This window comes from Prionailurus bengalensis, chromosome A1 (genome assembly GCF_016509475.1).
Source record: "Prionailurus bengalensis isolate Pbe53 chromosome A1, Fcat_Pben_1.1_paternal_pri, whole genome shotgun sequence".
Lineage (NCBI taxonomy): Eukaryota > Metazoa > Chordata > Mammalia > Carnivora > Felidae > Prionailurus > Prionailurus bengalensis.
In genome coordinates, this window is record NC_057343.1 from 89,062,835 (window position 1) to 89,081,023 (window position 18,189).

The 18,189-nt window shown below is 47.1% G+C and overlaps 1 pseudogene; it reads right to left on the minus strand.

Annotated features, from left to right (window-relative positions):
- Nucleotides 1–2,258: 2,258 nt before the first annotated feature.
- LOC122479307 lies at nucleotides 2,259–14,704 on the minus strand (annotated as a pseudogene).
- Between the last annotated feature and the right edge of the window lie 3,485 nt (nucleotides 14,705–18,189).

Genomic DNA, 18,189 nt, shown 5'->3' on the forward strand with positions numbered 1-18,189 from the left:
AAGTTCCCAAATTTGATGAAAACCATTAGTCTAAAAATCCATGAAGCTCAATGAATTCCCTCTAAACTAACCATAAAGAGACCCACTCTCAAACACATTTTAGTAAAGATGGTGAAAAACAAATACAAAAGAAAATTTTGGAAGCACCAAGTGAAAAATGACTAATTGTATATAAAGGAACCCCAATAAGATTAACAAAACATCTGATTGCTCATCGGAAACAATAGAGGCCAAAATGTAGTGGGATGATACGTTGCAAATACTGAGAGATGACAAAACTGTCAACCAAGAATCTTATATTTAGCCAACTTGTCTTTCAAAAAATAAAAGCAAAACATAGAGGCAATTTTAGATAAACAAAAACTTAGATAATCTGTTGCTAGCAGATCCACCTTATGAGCAATAGTGAAGGAAGTTCTTAAGCTGAAAGCAAGTGACTCAGACAGTGACTTAAATTCATCAGAGAGCACCAGGAAAGGTAATTATATAATTATAAAAGACAGCTTAAAATGCATGTTTTCTTTCTTTTCTTAACCGATTTAAAAAACAATTGTATAAAAACAATGTTTACATAAATGTATTGTTGGATTTACAACAGATATAAATGAAATATATTTGAAAATAATAGCAGAAAGGAGGTAGGTGGGAGCAAAAGTGAAAAGGAGTAAGGAAGTGATACCAGAGTAACTCAACAACAGGGACAAGTGAAAAGAACCAGTAATCTAAATAAGGTTAAGATAACAAACTATGTAATTATATATTTATTCCCCTTTCTCTTTAACTTCTCTCATAGACATAAAATTATATAAAGTTATAGCAGTGTACTATTGCGACTATAATATATATCAATGTGATGGGTGCACAAAAATATGTGATATAACAGCACAGAGGTACTAGAGCTATGGAGGAATAGTATTTGTATATTTCCCTGGAAATACATTATCATAAAACTGAAGTATTTTCTAATAACTGAAGAAGTGTATGGTAAATCCTAGAGAAACCATTAGGAAAATAACTAAAAATTCTATTGTGAAAAAAATCATTAAAAGAATTAAAATGTTCCACCAGAAAATATTCAGTAATGTAAATAAAGCCATAAAAGAGAAAAAGAAACAAAAGACAGGAGACCCAGAAAGCAAAAAGTTAAATAGCAGACATAAATCCACTGTGTCAATAATCACAGTACATGTGAATGGATTAAACAATCCAGTCAGAAATTCAGAGACTCTCACACTGGATTAAAACAAGATCCACACATATGCTCTCCAAGGAGATATCAGATATAAATATGTTGCAAGTAAAGGATTGAAAAAAATACATCGTGCAGACAAAATCCACATGAAAGCTAGAGTACTTATGCTCATATCAGAAGAAGCAAACACGAAGACAAAAACTATTATGGAAATAAATGGGGGCATTTATAATAATGAAAATATTAATAAAAAAGTATGAGGTGTCGCCAAAGTTCTCTTTCAATGCTTTCCTTTAAATGGCAAAAAATATAAATGAGTTAAACTTTCAACTCGAAAAGTTACCAAAAAAGCACATAGGAGAACACAGAAGGAAATAAATATGATAAAAGCAGAAAAAATAAGACAAAATAGCAATGGGATGGGTAAAGTAATTTGAGAGGAGTACAGGGATAAACAAGAACTTTTCACAAATTTAATCAAGTTAACAGAGCAAGAAAAAATGAAAAGTATAAGGAGATATTATAGCAATCAAAGGGAGACTCTTAAAAACTGAGAACAAACTGAGAGTTGATGGGGGTGGGAGGGAGGGGAGGGTGAGTGATGGGTATTGAGGAGGGCACCTTTTGGGATGAGCACTGGGTGTTGTATGGAAACCAATTTGACAATAAACTTCATATATTGAAAAAAAACAAAGGGAGAATCAAAAAAGGAACCAATTATAAGAAATTATTGATACAACTCTATGCCAATGTATTGTAAATGTATGCAACAAGGGACAACATTTCCAATAAACTAGACCACTAACCACAGAAGAAACTAAATAAGCAATTTTATGTCATACCTCCATAAAAGCTCCAAGCCTAGAATGTTCTACAGTCTCTTAAATATAAAGATTCCCAAGTTACGTAATTTATTCCAGAACACACACACACACACACACACACACACACACAAAGGAAAAAATTAGGGAAATATTTGAAAGCTAGAACCCTTCCAGGTCTGGGACTCCCACCATGAGAGAGGGCCACCAGGCTGGCCACCCCAACTGGATCGTTGGGCCCCTGATCACTCTTCCACACTGGACCACATCATGTAGCAAGCCCTGTCCTGACCAAGTGCATCTCTGACTTCCTGGAGCCCTGGTGCCCCCACATGCCCTTGTCCATACCCCTTACCAGATCCAAGGAGGATGTTGACTACAGCCTTGAGAATGTCAGCCTTCAAGGTCAACTCTGTAAACTTCAAGTCTTTGAGTGGAGTCACCTTGGGAGGCAGAGAAGGAGACTGGGTCAGGAAGGATTGGGAAGTGGGGCTCTGCCTTCCTCTCCCAGCAGCAGAGGTAGCAAGCAGGGAGAAACAGTCATGGCAAGAGGACCCTCCAGGGAAAGCCCGATCATAGCAGGTACTACCCCAGGCAGCTTCCCCACAGCTCCAGTGGAAAGTGGGGAGTAAGGCCTGCTCCCTCCTGTGTCTTCTAGTGCCTTCTCCTGGCAGGCTCCAGCCTTTTAGCCAGGCTTGGCCCCTTCCCTGAATGTTCATACCTTCTTCATTCAGGGAGTGGAGCGATCCAAGACTGCCAGGAAGCAACTCAGTGCCAGGCAGTGCCCAGTGCTCCCTGGTGGGTGAGAGATTCTAATTACCACCTCGTGGCTGGAGGCCGTTGCCCTCCCAGCCCTGTGAGCAGTGGCTCCTCTTCTAACCCGGGTAATTTTCCTTGTAAAGGTTGGGTTGTGCCCCACCCACCACGTGGTCTTAGGCTGAGCCACAAAATCTGTGGGGTGCTGGCCCTGGGAGGGCACAGGCCTGCTACCAGGCCTTCTAGGGACAATTCCTGGATCTGTGCACAGCAAACCCCAATAATACGAGAGGTTATGGGTCATCTCAGGGGGTTGTTGCCATGCTCAAATAAGCAAATGTATGCAAAGTTTTAATTTTCATGTAATTTGTTATGGACTAGAAGGCTGCCGCAGGGTGGATACTGTAAATGCTAGCTGTCGCTCTTGCTGGGTTGTAAATTATAAGTTTCTTGGAGCCAAGTTGCCCCAAAGCAGCCAGGAGACCTCCTGGGCATGCTGTCCAGAGCCACATGATGGAGCATCTTGCCTTCAGTCCCTAACACCCCTGGGGGCAGGCAGGGGACAGGCTGTTACTTTCAGTATACAGGTGAAGAAGCTGAGGCTCATGCAGGGGGTGTCCTCATCCTCAGGGGACCCTGCTCAGGTCCTTCTAGCCTGCCTGAGTGACCCTGACATCTACCTGTGCAGCTTCTGTGTGAGGGGCTGGGCACGGGGCAGGGGGGGAGGGTTGCAAGTGCACAAATCCCACCACTCCTTTGCTCCCTCCAGGACTTTCAGGCTCTGGAGCCAAATAAGGCACCAAAGCTTTCTCAGAGCATGGGGCCTGGACAAGGGATACCAAACAGGGTTTCTGCTCCCCCAAATCCAGAGGGCTGGTGTCTGTGGGAAAATCCCTAACTCTTCTCACCAAGTAGCTGCAGGTACACACATGGCTAACCTGACTCAGCCACCCCATGGTCGAATGAACAGACGTTGCCTACAGCCCACATTGACCCCTGCTGCGTGCTGCCTCTGCCGCTGTGAGCAGAGCCCATGGAAGGCCAGCCCTCATCAGCAGTACCCTTCCTCTCTTGAGGAGATACCAGTCCTGGCGGGCAAAGGGCCAAACGGGGCACCTGTCTCCTCCTCTAAACTCCAATGGCCCTGCCTGGAACACACCAGACCCACCTGGGCAGGCTTGATCACCACTGTGTTCCCAGCAGCCAGGCAGGCAGCCATCTTCCAGGAAAGCATCATCAGGGGGTATGTCCAGGGGATGATGACAGACCCTGTGGTGCAAAGAAGTGGGTCTTTGTCTCTCCACTCAGTCTGGGTGCCAGACTGCACCTGCCAACTGCTTCCTCTCCCCAAGTCTGACACCCATTCCACTCCAAGCATCGTGATATGGTGCCCAAGGTCCCCCTGAGACAGCTCACCCCTGCCCTTCCAGTCCCTGATGAGGCAGTATGTCAAGCGTGGCAATAGCCCCTCTTCCTGGCAGGGCACAATGCCAGGGAACATGGTTTCTCATCAGAACTGTCAGACCTGTCTAAGGACAGTCCAGTAGGGCATGACACCAGGCAGTGTAAGAATTGACAGCAGGCAGGGGCAGGGAGAAGGCCAGGGATCACCCAGGTGGGCAGAGAGAGTATGGTAGAGAGTTGGGATCACATGGTTGGGCCAGAAGGAAGCCAGTGAGGGTCCTCTTGGGTGTGAGGCCAGGGTGCAGTCCCATGGAGAGAAGGAATCAGTCACATGGGGAGGCCTAATAAGGCTTGTCTGCTTTGCATTAAGAGATGGTACCCAGCATCAGTGTGCCCCTTTGGTCCCAGAGGAAGCCTCTGGCTGAGCAGTGTCTCCATCAAAGGGAGACCCCTAATGGTAGTGGGGGGCCTAATGATGACACATGTGGTCCCAGCAGGCATGAGGCCCTGCTTTGCCCTGACTCCTGTAAAACACAGGGCAGAGTCTTCGTCCATGTCAGACAATTAATAAGCCGGTCCACACAGAGTGGCTCAGGCTACCTAACTTGTTTTCTTCACCATATTCATGATCATCATCACCACAGAATGTTTCCCTAAAGAGGACTTAGCTGAACCCAGGAAGGGGAAGAGCGTGTGTGAAGGCTGAGGTCAGGATAATCTGGGGACCAGCACACCATCTGGGAACAACAGGGTGCACTCAGGGATTTGGAGAGCCACTCCCCACCCCCATGTACACCCAGCAGACCCAACAGGACGAGAAGGTGGAGGGAGCACGGTGAGTGTATCCAGGGAAGAGGGGGAGGTCATCAGGGTTGTGGGGGCTCCAAAGGAGAAAAGACGTCAGGAAGTCCCACTGTCACGGCTGAACTGTACTCCCCACAATTCACAGTTGAAATCCTAACTCCAGAACATCCTTATTCGGAAATTGGGCCATCCCAGATGTAATTAGGTAAGATGAGGTCATACTGAAATAGGGTGTGTACCTAACCCAATAGGACTGATGTCCTTCAAAAAACAGAGCCATGTGAACAGACAGACATGCGCAAGGAGGACACCAAGTGAACATGAGGGCAGAGATCGGGGAACACCCAAGATTGCCAGTAAGCCACCAGAAGCTGGGGGAGACGCCTGGAGCAGATTCTCCCTCATACCCTCAGAAGAAACCAACACTCTGACAACTGAATCTGGAACTTCCAGCCCCAGAATGCTGAGGCAACAAATGTGTGCTGCTTGAGTCTCTTAGTTTCAGTACTTTGTTATGGCAGCTCTAGCAGACTCATAAACCCACCCATATAGGGACAACTTTCCCAGTCCCTCAACTCCCTGGGAGGCTCTGCATTAGTGTCCTCCTCAGTCTGATGGGGACAGACTCCTTGGGAAGCATCTGGAAGAGCACTGACCGTGCAGATTCTTGTGACTGGCAGCCAGGTGGGCCCTGGTCTCCCTGCCCAGCCCTTCTCAAGGCCTGTGCCCAAGGAAGGGGCTCCAAGCACATGGGCTATGCAGGGCTCTCACTCTACACTCTGACACCTTGGCAGGGGAGTTCCTTGTTGTGGGGGCCTGTCCTGGGGCACGGTCTACATATTGTGTCCTCTGGGGGACAGGCTGGCTGGGAACCCCTGCCCTGGAGTCAGTGCGACTTCCCTCCCAGGCTGCCCCTTCTCTGGGGGTTACAGTAGGACAGGGTTTTCCTATATCCACAGCCCACTCTCCCAACAGGGGCTGCCCTCACCAGCAGCCCTGTCCTTCAGGACCTGGTGTGTTCCTCTGTACTCATTTCTGTCAATGCCAATGACATCTGAACACATTCTCCTTCTGACACCCCCCCCACATTCCCAAAGAAGCTGAGTGCCCTTGACCACCATCCACAGGGATGTGAGGTCCCTGGTGGTGGATCCAAGAGGCCCCACGTTGTAAGGGGCACAGGGTAGGTGGGAATTCCTGCTGGGTGCTGACCACACTGGACCTCTGGTACACATTTGGTGATTTTAGAAGGCATTCGTCAGTGTGCTTCCCTCACACAAGTTTCTCCTGGAGCTGTTTCGTGTGGTCCCCATAGCTCTGTCCCACGCCTTCACACAGCCACATGCCAAGCCCTGGTTAGGAGGCCACAGAGTTCAGGGTGGGTTGTGCAGGGTTTTGCTGTCAAGGCCCCAGCACAGCTGCTCTGAGTGCTCTTGGGCTTATCTCCTTGAGCACCTGTGCCAGTGAGCCACCATAGTTCTGCTTGTGGCAGGGTACATTTGGAGGCTGAACAGTCACTGCCAAGTTGCCTTTCACAAAGGTGGACCCTCTGCCTCCCGACCTCCCACAGGCAGTGTGAGGAGGCTTCTCTCTCCCTAGGCCTTGGGACCATCTGATGGTGAGGCACGGCCCCTCACGTCTGGGTTTACATAATTTCCTCAGTTCCTAGTCCTTTCTACGTTGATTGGACAGGTGTTTGTCTCCTGTTGAGCACTAGTTCCTATCCTTTGTCTATTTCTCTATTATTTTTACCCTACTCCTTGGTGCCCTGTAGTTCTTAATTTTCTGCATATTCATTATTATAATCTTTGCAGGTAAAATTTTTCAGGTGTACCCCCTGTTTCCCACTATGACACTGATGATACACGGCTACTGTGAGGATTTAGTAAAATTATACTTATAAGGTCATTGAAACAGTGCTTGTCACAGAGCAGGTACTTTAAATGTGAAAGCTGTTTTATTTGCTAGAATATAAGTCCCCTGAGGGCAGGCATTGCCATCAGTTTTATCATTGTTGTATATCCCGCACCTGAAATGGATGGCATGTAGTAATTGGTGAATAAATAGCATTTGATAGATGTGTAAAAAGGGGATGAGCACTCACACTATGAATCACGCGAAAAGTGCGTAGTGTGTCACGAGTTTTCACCCTGCACTGTGACTCACCTAACAGGCTCCTTCCTGGTCAAGGTAAGTTGCAGCTTGCTCTGGCCTGGTTGATGGGGATGGTGGAGCCCTGGAAGAAGCAAGGGGAGTCACTGGTAGGGAACTCCATTGTTTCCTTCCCCCTTCCCCCTGGGCAGCCAGACTGTGCTTGGGCTCAGAAAGGAACAGGATCTTATCTGCACCCTGAAACCCCCATGACCAAGACAGGTAGAAGACCCAAACCTTCCAGACTGGGAATGACAGGGGCATCTGAGGACTTCGGGTACAGATGGAGCAGGCAGCCATCAGGGGCAAGGTGCCTCCTGTACCTAGCCTGGCTGAATCCTCAGACAAGAAGCTGGTCCAGGTACAGGTAGGCCCTCTGGCTTTGAAACTGGGGCAGACAAGGGAGGAGCTGGGGAGCCACATTATCTCTGGAGGCTGTGCCGGCCCAGAAGGCCCCAGGTGGGCCGGCTCTAGCCAACAGTGATGCAGCAGGAGGAGCAGAAGGTGGGCTTGCCATCACACCTGCACCTCTTAGCCCCATGGAGAGGATAAGAGGCGTGGAGCCCATTTCTGGCAGAGACCCCAATGAACCTGTTCGTGATGGGTATCTCTAGAGAAGGGTTGACCCATCCCTGCCTCTGGCGGGCAAACCTCTGGAAATGGCGCCCAAGGTCACATCCTGATCCCTGGGATGCAGGAGGTGGTGAGCTACCCTTTCTGCAAAGATGCAGAATGGCACAGTTGACCTTAGGATAGGGAGACGATGCAAATGACCCCAGCATGACCTCGGGAGCCTCCATAAAGGCAGAGTTTTCCCCAGTTTAAGAGAATCTGAAGGATGCCAAGCCTGAGAAAGGCAAGGGGAGTGGGGTACCAGAGGGAGGCCAGACTGCATTAGCCTCAGCCAGCAGCCAGCAAGGACCTGGACCTTCAGTCCTACAACAACAGGAGCTGAGTTCTGCCAACACCTGAACAGGCCTGCAGGCAGGGTTTCCCCAGAGCTCCATATAAAGGCCAGCCTGGCTACACCTTGACACTGACCTTGTGAAATCCTGGCATGGAACCCAGCCAAGCCTGCCTGAACTTCCATCTGCAGAAATGTGAGCTGATGGTTGTTTTAAACCAATAAACTGGGGTCATTTCTTATGCAGCGTGTAGGCTAACACCCTGCCCTAGAGTTTCCTGCTGAGCCGAGCCTGCCTGTGTGAGCTCTCACTTGGTGGGCAAGAGCCTCAGCCCCACCTGAATTTTGTCACACCAGCCAGCAAAGCAGTCGAAGATCTGGATGGACATGCCCACATGAGTCTTCAGAGCCAGGGTGAAGGCAGTACCTGCATCCAGAGCCTTGATGGTGGCCAGTTCTTCCTGATGCTGTTCCATGAGGTCCACCAACCTGGCCAAGGGGTGTGGGAGGGGAAGGAGATGGGCTCAGGTTGGGACCAGCCTTGCCTATTCTTTCAGGGCCCTACTTCAATGAACAAGAGGCTCTGGCCTGTACAGCCAGCTCTGCCACACTCAGAGGTGCTGACCTCAGTTTCCTGATCTATGAAATGGGACAGTAAGGTTTACTTTGCTGGATGGGCATGAGGATGATGCCATTCTGTCCATATCTGCTCTCTTCTCTTTTACTTTATCCCTTTGTAAAACATGGATGCATTTACCATGCAGAGCACCCCCTCTCTGATTACGCAACCTCCGAAAGTTCCTTTACACCCTTCCCATTCTGAGTAGAGACCACCACACTACAGTCTCTGGAGGGTCTCCCACTATGGGAGTGTTGCCTCCTGAAGCCTGTTTTCTACTTCTCATAGTCCTATCTTTTCCCTCGATCAGCCCCAAATCCCTCTAATTCTGCCAGACAATGTCACCTGCATGTGATGTGGCCATGTCATAAAGCCCTGAAGTAACTATCACCTGAGCACGCCATTTGGGAGGCTCAGGAAGGAGAACTGAGTGGGATTGTTCATTGTCAACTTTGTTGAGGTGTACCTCTGCCTCCTGCATCCTGTCCCCAGAAAGCACCAGGAGGGAAGGCAGTGAAGCAACCACCTTCATCCCAGAGGTCCTCAGGACAGCCATGAGGAAGGGCAAGTGTGGGGTGCCACACAGGCTCAGCCTCACTCCCAGCAGCCTGGGCCACCACCAGATTCTTGTCTGTGGACCTAAGGAAGTGTCTGAACAAAAGGTGAAAGTTTCCTACAGACTCCGCCACCAACTCTTGGTGGCCCCACTCTGGCAGCTGTGGACACTGGTCTCTAGGTTCCCGAGAGGCTCTATCTTCTCCCTCAGTGGTTCTTGGGGCCTGTCTAGTGACTTTTTCTAACACTCTTTTCTGGATCTTTCTTCCTAGAGTCTCCCACAATTGCATAATGTCTCAACCCTATAATGTATTCTGTATTTTATAACATGTATCCGTGGTGGTCCTATTTTCCTTATTGAACCAGGGGCTGCTCCCTCCTGAGCCAGCAATGGGCGAACCTCCACCATGGGGACTGGGAGGGTTGCATGAGGCAGGACCAGGTTCCTAGGAGCTCTCAGGTCTAGGCTTGGGATGTCTGTCAAAGCTGTCCATGTCTCTACTTAGAGCTGTGCAGGAACTCAACCCTTCACCACTATCATGTTGCTGGTGGTGTTATTATGACACATGCCACTAGATGCCAGCAGAACTGCTCAAGGGACACACTCTTAGGTCTGCAAACATCTACCTCTGGAGTCCCTGCTTCAGGGCCAGAAGGCTCCTCTCAGCATCACCAGCCTGGGCTTGCATGTTTCAGTTTTGCCTACTCTGGGAGCACTAGGTCACTAGGCAATGGCTTCCTAAAATTGATAGGCTCTTCAAGGGGTCTTGAAACTAACTTGAGTTAGAGTAGGCTGGGTGCACCCTTGCCTGCCCCAACCTGTACCATCTCTATTCCATTTTGAAAATAGGCCCCTCTCTATGGTTTCCTGTGCTGGAGGCTGTCCTGGTGTTTCTGGTCTCTGAATAGGAAAAAAAAATGACATTCTGACTGCAAGGCCAAGATGGGGCCTCTCTCCCACCAGATGACAAGTACATTTGGAACACATCATGACCAGCCTCTCTGCCTGATAGCTTCCCCAGGACCCAGAGCATAAAAGTCAGGTTCCTGAAACTGGCTTGTTCACTAGACTTTTCGACACTGTTTAGTTCATCTGCGCAGCACCCTCCCTTCTGAAAACACCACACCACTTCCTTGGGGGGGGGGGGCAACTGCTCCTCCCCCACTGGGACCACCTAGTTCTAGGGGAATAGTATGTCTCCTCCAGGCCGCACTCCCAAACCATAGTCATAAGTGGATCGACTCTACATCCTTCCTTAATAGTTCTGATGGAGCTAAGGGGAGAGAGACCCTTCTTCCCTGGTTTTAGAAAACAAGGAAAATGTAAGATTCCAGCAGTCAGGGAGATCTGAGCAAGGACCAGCAGGAAGAACAGACCCCGTGCTTCTGTCACTGGCTTCTACATAAAATAGCCCTCATCTCTCCTCTGGTCCAGTCCACTCAGGGAAGTGGTGAACATGTCTGAGACTGCCCAGGACTATCTGTTACCTTTGCCAGTTTACTGCTCCCATGTAATTAGCATCTCCACTTTTGTGCCTCCTCATCATTAATCACACTGTTCCCTCCACTGAGGACTATTTCCCTTAAGGCTACTTGTGTCTTGTGAAATCCCTTCTGCGTCTCACGTCACTTCCTCTGAGAAGCCTTTTCTGAGTCTCAGACCTTGGTTACACAACCTGTCTCAGACCCCAACTTACTCCTGGCAGAACCCAAGCATGCAGTTCCAACCTAAACAAAAGGTGGGGTAGCTGACAGGAGGTTGTGGGGCTCTCACATGTACAGGAGCCGGCCTCAATCCTGTGAACTGATCTTTCCCCACAATCCAATCTCAAAAGCATCCTTAGTGGCAGCCACTGCCTTGTCAACATCGCTGACCTGGGCCAGGGACACCTAGCAGATGACCCGTGGTAGAACAGCGCCACGAAGCCCTCCCTGGACTCTGTGTACACAGATGACTCAAGTTGCTGCTCCCTGGCCAACTTGGTGGGCTCAGTGGGGACAACAGGTGAACGGGAGGGCCCTGGAAGGGTGTGCACAATGAGGAAAGGCAGGGACCTTCAAAGAGGCTTGTTCGCGTTTCTCCATACCAGGACCCTTCTTTTCACTTGCCCGCTGAGCCCAAAAAGGGAAACAGACTCAGGCTGCAGCTTTGAGGCTGAGGATTAGCTTAAATTGTCAAACCAAGAGCAGAAGATGGTTCATTTGGTAAGTCCTAGGAAGAAAGTCTATTTCTTAAGTGAAATAGTCTACATGTTGAAGGTGACAGGGCCATTCCTGTCCCCCATCCTTGCTCTGTGTCTAAGAGTACCCACGTGCACTACAATGCAGGCTCCCATACCTACCGACACTTGGGCTTGGCCAAAGGAAAGTCAGGAGGAGAGAGAAGTGGGAGGTGCAAGGCCAGGACCCTGCTGGATACCACAGGCATGGTACACCCTCCCTGCCCAAGGGCCCAGCACCCAGGCAACCTTGCCCAAAGGCACAGCACCCAGGCAAACCTGTCCAGACGGCTTTCCTTCTGGGATTCCCCAAACAGGCCCCTCAAGGTAGTAATAGCTCATGTTTCTGCCTGAGGGCACTGCATCCCTTGTCTGTGTCCCCACACCCGGTCTACCCCTTTGTCAATTATTTTCTTTATACTCCCTTCAGTTGACCCAGTTGAGTGTGCTATATGCTTTCCAGAGTCCCTCAGGGATGCTATAGGTAGGGCAGAATGGAGACTAAGTATGCACCTGTAGGAGTAAGTGTTGTTCCAGGTGTGTGTGTGTGTGTGTGTGTGTACGTGCATGAGAATACAATATGTGCATACTAGGTCATGACATAAAAGGGTCAAGGTCAAGAAAGTCTGACAAACATAGGAATCAAGGAAGAATTCCCAACAGTGGAGTGTCACATATTCAAGAATGTAAGACCCATGCTGAGGTTATTGTTGACATGTGGAGGGGGAGGGAATGGCTTCATTTCTTCCATGGGGGATGTTAGCTCTGGTCCTAGTCTCTGAAGCAGGCTCCAGACCTTAGGAATCCTCCTGCCTGCCTGATCCAGCTCCCCTCTGGGCCATTCCTGTAGGGAGGACTGGAGACTTACTGCAACCATTCTGTGTGCAAGTAGAGGCCCCCTAAGCCAGGATCCCCAGACACCAGGTGGAGGAGTAGATGAGAGAGGAGGCCTTGGAGGGGGAAGGTGGAGGGAGAGCAGGAGGGAGTTCAGGAAGTACACTCACACTTCCAGCTGTTGAGTTGACAGTATCATAGGTCTTGGCACCCTCAGCATCCACAAACACACCCCCAATGAAGAGCTGTGGGCATTTGGATGGTCAGCTTGTTCACCGCCCTTTCCACCTGGGAAGGGAATTTTTGCACGGATTCACTGCAGTGTGGAGTCTTCACAAGGTGCATAAGTGACAGATAATGAACCCACAGAGAGACACAGGAAACACAGACAGATAGATAACCACTCATACACACGCGTGCGCATGCACACACACACATGCACGCACACAAGCAGAGCCAAGGGGCCAGGGCTCAAGGCCCCTTGGCCTTCTCAGGTCTCTTCAGCCAAATCCAGTCCTGCTGCCCTCCTTAGCCCAAGGAGCTGTTATGTGGGCAGTGGTGGCAGCTGAGCAATAAGAAGCGATGATGAGCATGGAATCTGAGATCAGGCTGCTTGGGTTGCAACCCCTGTCCTGCCACTTACCCGCTGTGTGATCTCAGACTGGTTGCTAGGCCTCTGCAAGTAGGAAATGCCAGTTGGCAGACAGACACTTGTGAGTCACCAGACATGACACCGACCCCATTGCTCACTTCCCTGTAGACCTGAAATCCCAGAATGAATGGCATCCTTGAAACACCATTCTTCTCCTGAAATCTGTTCATCAGTCATCTGACCACAATCCTAAGGCCAACCTGGTATCCATCCTGGCCACCTACACTTTCTTCATCAGCTTTTGATCCAAACAGACTATCCAAAAGTTAATTCTTTTGGCAGCTTGTAGACTACCAAGACACCTCAGAATGATTTTTCAAGAGTTTCTTTTAAAAATATGCTTGCAGGGGTACTAGGGTGATCTCAAGATTTGTGAGTTCAAGCCCTGCATTGGGCTCTCCGTGGTCAGCACAGGGTCTACTTCAGATACTCTGCCACCTGTCTCTTTGTCTCTCCCCACATACTCTCTCTCTCAAAATTGAATATAACATTTAAAAATTAGGGGCGCCTGGGTGGCGCAGTCGGTTAAGCGTCCGACTTCAGCCAGGTCACGATCTCGCGGTCCGTGAATTCGAGCCCCGCGTCGGGCTCTGGGCTGATGGCTCGAAGCCTGGAACCTGTTTCCAATTCTGTGTCTCCCTCTCTCTCTGCCCCTCCCCCGTTCATGCTCTGTCTCTCTCTGTCCCAAAAATAAATAAAAAATGTTGGAAAAAAAAAATTTTTTAAATAAAAATTAAAATTAAAAATAAGTTTGCAATTACACCATCGCACTTTGAAATATGCAAGTTGAATGTATAAGATGACTTGTTTCCCTTATTAGGAAAATGTTCTCGATTCCTCATTCTCTGTCTCTTTCTCTCCATCTCTTTCCATCTAGCTCCCTCCCTCCCTTTCTATTTTCTTTTCACATTTCAACAAAAGGAATTTAATGCATGCAGTTGGTTGCACAGGTGATGAAAGAGCTGAGAGGCTATGAGTCAAACCAGAGATTGATAACAGCAGGAAGCCCCTGCCATCACTAGACTAGAAGGACAAATGGAGGAAGTGGTGGTCCCAGAAATAGGGTTTAGGGTCCCCCAGCAAAACTAGAATCCTGGAAGGGTGATCTGGCAGGAGCCAGAGCCACAGCAGTGAGGAGGCAACTACTGGGAAAAAACACCATAGGACATAGGGGGTGGGAAGTACTCTGTAAATGCCACTTCTTAATATCCTACTCTCATATCTTTGGGGGTCAGAATTTGTCCCATAGACAACAATTTCCTCTGTTGCATTTACCTAACTGTGCTGGCAGCCTCAGGCTATCAGGGTTACCAGGGAGAGTTTGGGACACTGAAGGTGGGCTCTTGAGTGCTCTGGCTTCTGGGATGCCCAGGTTTTCCCCCTGTGTCATTGAGATCCACAGATATCAATGTGTTTGAGAGGTCTGCAGGGCCAAGCCCACGTGGAGGGGCCCAGGACTCACATAGTCAATGATGCACTTTGTCTCTTTGATGTCCCCTTGTAGCTTCCTCACTAATAGTTGGATGAAGTCCTCAAAGGTGGTGGCCATGTAAACATCCTCATTTTCTAATTTCAGCCCATCACACATCTCCTTCATTTCCTCAACCAGTCTGGAGAAAAGAAGATGGAAAAGTGGGTGCATGGAAAGGGGCTTGGCAGAACTGCATCATTCTAGTGGCAGACGTTATGGTGCCAAACATTTACCCAGAAGGAAACTTGATCTCAACAACCAAACTGTGGGTTTTAATCTAGAACTGGGGTTAAGAGCCCAGTTCATGGATTCACAAGGCCCTAGTTTCAAGCTATGGCTCCACCACTTACTAATACATGACCTTGTGCAAGTAGAAAACTCTAGTTTCTTCACCTGAAACTGCAATAATAACTTCTCTACTGTTTTCTGATAAGTAAATGAGATAATCTACATGTTGATAATAATCAATTGGAGATTAAGAATATTCACTGAAAGGTATGTTAAAAGAATGAAAAGGTTGGCACTCCTCAGCGGCTCAGGTGGTTAAGAGTTCAACTCTTGATTTAGGCTCAGGTCATGATCCCAGGGTCGTGGCAATGAGCCCCACACTGAGTTCTGCACTGAGCGTGGAGCCTGCTTAAGATTCTCTGTCTGTTTCTCCGCCTCTGCCACTCTCCCCCAATCTCTCATTCTCTCACTCTCTAAAAAATAATAATGATGAAAAGAATAGAAAGGCAAACCACAGATTGGGGCAAAATATTTCCAAATAAAATATCTGATAAAGGACTTTCACTCAGAATATATAAAGATGTCTCAACTTTCAATACTAAGAAAAAACCAAACAATCCAAGTAAAAATGGACATAAGATTGAACAGATCCTTCACCAAAGAAGAAATACAGATGGAAAAAGCATATGAAAAGATGTTCAACATCACAAATTATTAGGGAAATGCAAATTAAAATGACAATGAGATATGTCTACACACTTGCCAGAATTTCTATGATTAAAGTCTGACCATATGTATCAGTGGTAAAGATACAGAGCAACTGAGCTCTCATATACTGCTGGTGGGATTGCGTAAAATGGTACTTTGGAAACCATGCTGGAGATCAGTTTGGCAGTTTCTTAAAAATTAAACATGTACTTCCCATTTCACTCCCACATATTTACTCAAGAGAAATAAAAACCTACATACAGAAAGAAAATGGTAGAGTAGAAAGCTCCAAAGATCCATTCCTCTATGTAAACAGCTATTGAACTGGAAGAATTGTCTGAATCAAATGTTCTGGAACTCTAGAGTCAGTCAAACATTTGCAACACCCAGGGAAGAAGATGATGAAGAGGCTGGTAAATGTTAGCAAATTTCAGCATTTTGTGGGGTGTTACTCCTTATACTCCTGGTAGGAGGCAGTGGGGGAAGCTGAACTTGTTCCTGGTACAGCTTTCTGGAGCCAGGGTGGGCAGTAAGGACCTTCCCCTCCCTATACCTAGATTGTGTGTTCTTAGTGCTGATGCTCCTTTTGATCACTGAGAGGCCAGCACAAAGGCTGGCAGCCACAGTTTTAACCCTCAAAGGCGAAGCAATCCCAGGAGATTTAAAAAGGCAGTACTTCACCCCCCCCTTTTGGGAGTCAGACATTTAAGAAAACCATTTTTAGGCCACTGGCTGATCACAGAGATAAAAGAACATAAACTTCAATTACTACATACAATGAGGAGTAGACACTTCACAAAAAAAAAAAAAAGAAAAAAAAGTTTGGAAAAGTCACAAATGGATAAATCCAACCCTTCACAAGCAAGACTTAGCAATCACTGAGGGCTGAGAGAATTACATTTTCAGAATTACACAACACTCAAAATGTCAAGTTTTGAACAAAAAAATAGTAAAACATACAAAGAAACAGGCAAATACAGCTGATTTACAGGAAAAATAAGAATTTGGAAGTAATCATCCTCTAGGAAGACCAAATATTAGAATTCTTTGTCAAAGATGTTAAATCAACTCTCTTAAAGATGTACAATGAATTTAAAGGAAACCCTGGACAAAGAACTAAAGGTAATAGGAAAATGATGCAAGAAAAACATGAGAATATCAATAACGACATAGGAAATTTAATAATAAACCAAACAAATTCTCAAGCTGATGAGTACAATAGCTACAACAAAACACTCAGTAGAGAGGTTCAATATCAGATTTGAGAAAGCAGAAGAAAGGATTAGTGAACTTGAAATTATGCAGTCTGAAGAAAAAAAAGGAAAAAAGAATGAATACAAATGAACAGAGTCTGTGGGACATCATCAAACTCATCAACATTCTCATTTTAGGAGTTCCAAAGAAGACGAGAGATAGAAAGGGCAGATAAAATATTTGAAGAAATCATGTCCCAAAAGTTCTCAAGTCTGAGGAAACACATGAATGTATACATCCAAGAAGACCAATCAATTCCAAGGAGGATAAACTCAAAGAGATTTACACCACGACACATTTTACAGTCAACTTGTTGAAACCCAAAGAAGGAATTTAGAAAGCAGGAAGAGAAAACTAATTCATCACCTACAAAGGATCCTCCCTAAAATGAAGAGGTGATTTCCTTTGGGGCCTCTGGGTGGCTCAGAAGCTTGAGCACTGAGTTCAGCTCAGGTCAGGATCTCATGGCTTGTGGATTTGAACCCCATATCAGTGGCACAAAAACAGACACATAGACCAATGGAATAGAATAGAAACCCCAGAACTAGACCCACAAACATATGGCCAACTCAACTTTGACAAAGCAGGAAAGAACATCCAATGGAAAAAAGACAGTCTCTTTAACAAATGGTGCTGGGAGAACTGGACAGCAACATGCAGAAGGTTGAAACTAGACCACTTTCTCACACCATTCACAAAAATAAACTCAAAATGGGTAAAGGACCTGAATGTGAGACAGGAAACCATCAAAACCCTAGAGGAGAAAGCAGGAAAGGAAACAACCAACAAAACTAAAAGGCAACCAACGGAATGGGAAAAGATATTTGCAAATGACATATCGGACAAAGGGCTAGTATCCAAAATCTATAAAGAGCTCACCAAACTCCACACCCGAAAAACAAATAACCCAGTGAAGAAATGGGCAGAAAACATGAATAGACACTTCTCTAAAGGAGACATCCAGATGGCCAACAGGCACATGAAAAGATGTTCAGCGTCGCTCCTTATCAGGGAAATACAAATCAAAACCACACTCAGGTATCACCTCACGCCAGTCAGAGTGGCCAAAATGAACAAATCAGGAGACTATAGATGCTGGAGAGGATGTGGAGAAACGGGAACCCTCTTGCACTGTTGCTGGGAATGCAAATTGGCGCAGCCACTCTGGAAAGCAGTGTGGAGGTTCCTCATAAAATTAAAAATAGACCTACCCTATGAGCCAGCAATAGCACTGCTAGGAATTTATCCAAGGGATACAGGAGTACTGATGCATAGGGGCACTTGTACCCCAATGTTCATAGCAGCACTCTCAACAATAGCCAAATTATGGAAAGAGCCTAAATGTCCATCAAGTGATGAATGGGTAAAGAAATTGTGGTTTATATACACAATGGAGTACTACGTGGCAATGAGAAAAAATGAAATATGGCCTTTTGTAGCAACGTGGATGGAAATGGAGAGTGTGATGCTAAGTGAAATAAGCCATACAGAGAAAGACAGATACCATATGGTCTCACTCTTATGTGGATCCTGAGAAACTTAACAGGAACCCATGGGGGAGGGGAAGGAAAAAAAAAAAGAGGTTAGAGTGGGAGACAGCCAAAGCATAAGAGACTG